The 2,878-nt window shown below is 46.4% G+C and overlaps 1 protein-coding gene across 1 annotated transcript in view; it reads left to right on the forward strand.

Annotated features, from left to right (window-relative positions):
* The first annotated feature begins 500 nt into the window (after positions 1-500).
* Positions 501-2,878, forward strand: part of LOC111668934 (chemokine-like protein TAFA-2) — a 77,873-nt gene continuing 75,495 nt past the window's right edge. Inside the window, exon 1 of the mRNA XM_023425093.2 lies at positions 501-1,022. The gene's annotated coding sequence lies outside the window, so the exon portion shown is untranslated. The remainder of the gene's footprint in view (positions 1,023-2,878) is intronic.

The raw sequence follows: 2,878 nt of genomic DNA on the forward strand, positions 1-2,878 counted from the left end.
TTAATTTGAACTTCACACACAGTCCGGAGAGAGAGAGAGAGAGAGAGAGAGAGAGATGGAAGGAGACGGGGGGGGGGGCAATATTGTTTTGTCCTTCATGAAGTGACACAAACATTTCAGACTTTCCGCATGTCCAGCATCTGGCCCCTGAGAGGCGCTGATGACGCATCCGGAGCTGTGTGACTGTGTGTGTGTGTATGTGTGTTTGCTTGTGTGTTTGTGTATTTTGTACTGGTACAGGTATTAGACCATGCCTCTTTCTGTTTGTTTGCCAACCTACGCTGACTTAGAGACGACTAATATCATGTATCCAGCAGGTCTTGGCGCAGCCCATATGGTCCTCTTCACATTAGTGTACAGTATCATTTACGTTTATTGCATGCGCCTCTCTGGGCAGTTGTTTCCTCATCAAGCCGCTAGGGAGCGCTGCTCCACTTCAGAGCTCACAGGCCAGTGGCGCTCTCTAGCTTCCAGACGGACAGACAGGAGCGCAACAACAGTCTGCCCGACTCCCCGACCGCATCGCACCTCTGTCCCGCCACACTGGGCTACTTTCTCATCATTTCCCTTGAAGAGGATAAAGAGGAGATTATCGGTGCAAAACAAAAAGCCTGGTTGAGGGGTTTCAAATTGGATGTTTCCTCTGTGACGGTATGTAAGTAAGCTCAGTAAGTAAGTTTCCTGTCTCATCCGCTGTGCAGAGGAGGAGGAGAGGAGCGGAACTTTCAGAGGACCTTTTCTTGCACCGGAGTAGCAGCGGGGGCAGTGCGGCTGGTTTTACCCCAGGAGATCATATCTGCCACCGGCTCCCTCTCTCTCTCTCTAGCCCGGCTGCGGAGGTGGATGGTATGGTGTAACTTTTCCCGCTCCAGTCGAACCTGAGCGGCCGGTGTGAGAGAGGAGCCGTTTTATGGTACTGGAGAGGGGATGCGAGCCTCTCCTCCGTCTCGGATAGCGGAGCGGCTATGAGGAGAGAGGTCTACCTGCTGGGCTAACAGAACAAGACCACACCGCACCAACAGGTATGGATCACTGGATAGCCATTTTACCTGGGCAGAACACTCTGGTGCATCCCGTGGTCTTAACGCGCTTTTTTTTTGTGAACTGAATGAAAAGTGTGCGTGATAAAAAGTAAATTAGCGGCACACCTGTCACGCATGAATGTTAATAACAGTCTGCTGAAAACCATTTACGCACGGAATAAATTAATACACTTCATGTGTTTCATTTGAGGAAAAGAGACAAGGATTTTTTTTTATGATGGCATTAGAGTCATGCAAAAAAAAAAAAAAATCAGCCTGCTCTGGCGTGGTATGAGTTTTATTATCACGGCTGTGATTTTATAGCAAAGACAAATGATTGCGGTTGTTTCAGGTGTTGCACAGCCTATATATGGTTGCCTCTCTCTCTCTCTCTCTTTCTATCTGTCTGATACACGGACACACACACACACACACACACCGGGGCACACAGGTCTTAGCTGTGCTTATACGGGCATATGGCGCCTGGTTCAGTGCGCTATTTTAAGCAGAGCTGGTGTTTAGCGGTGGAAAACAGCTGTCTTACTTCGTGTTAATTGATTCTATGAGCTGTGGTATTTGGTGCTAAATGACAAGTTGGGTTGCCGCCTTGTTCCACGTTGAAAGAATTAGATGAGGAACCTTTGTGCTTCCCGTTGAAGTGCTCTGACGCACTATTACGCGTGCTTGTCAGCCCATTTAAAAACAGTTGCGCTCGACAGAGGTTTGCATTGCCTTTACATGACAGGAACATGATGAGCACTGTTTCCGCGCAGTGAAAATGAGAAGATGTGTGTGGAGCATGTAGGGAAACTCATCACCCTGAAAGCATTTGCTGGGCGTCCTCTGCGCAGCGCCATGGATCACCTGATCTTCTGTAGACGGTGATTCATTTAAATGATCCTTTATTGGTGACTGTGGGAAAATTGTGCATCAGAGAGGAGGCTGTGGGGGTGTTGAGGGTGTCATAGTGACTTCCTTTTAGCTCTGTATATGTTAACATTTAGTATTAGAAGTAATAAGGTAACATTACTTCATGGCTGTTTGGGGTCTTTTCATAACCGGGAGCTGTTTATAAACACAAGTTGGTTTGATTTAAACAAAGATGGCCATCTCAACTGTGAATATGTTCATGACATGCTCCCGCTCCATCTGTCATTTGTCTCTTACTCTCCCTCTGCTGTCACCAGCCTGAAGAACATGGAGGAGGCCTGGCAGAGAAGTGGAGGGAGGAAGTTACAAAATAAGGAGAAAGAGGACTGACAGTGAGGCATGATTGACAGGAGAGAAAGAAGCAGGGAGGTGGCAAGAAGGGCAGCGAGGATGATTGGATATCAGGGTTTATGGGGAGATACAGGAACACATTAAAAGAAACAAATGTGTGGTCAGTGATTAGTTGCTCCTAGAATGGTTCTTAAATGCATTTTTAATGTGGCCGCAGGCTGATGAATACCATCATGAAATGTTACATCACCAGTTAATGCAATAAATGCTTTCAGTTCTCTGCTCACATCACTAATCGCAGATACACAGATGTGACAGAGAGAGGAGATGGACGGTATAGAAATGGAGAGAACGAGAGGGAAGATAGAAAAGTGGAGGACAGAGGTGGGGAGTTCATGTGCAGCAGGAAGTATTAATGTTTAGGTTTTTATTTTTTAATGAAGCTTATTCATTTATGGAAGTATATCATTACAAATCGAGTGCCATGTCATTTAGGAAACATTTGCAGCCTCCCTCCTACGACAGGCTGCACAAGTGCTCCAGTGAATAAAAGACCACAGCACAGTTCTTGTCCTCATGTGATATTTCTTAAATATGAATTGTGATGTTGGCTGAATCCAATTATAACCCCCCCC

This window comes from Seriola lalandi, unplaced genomic scaffold, assembly GCF_002814215.2.
Source record: "Seriola lalandi dorsalis isolate HSWRI2012SDOR001 ecotype SW California unplaced genomic scaffold, Sedor1 jcf7180002054767, whole genome shotgun sequence".
Taxonomy (NCBI): domain Eukaryota; kingdom Metazoa; phylum Chordata; class Actinopteri; order Carangiformes; family Carangidae; genus Seriola; species Seriola lalandi.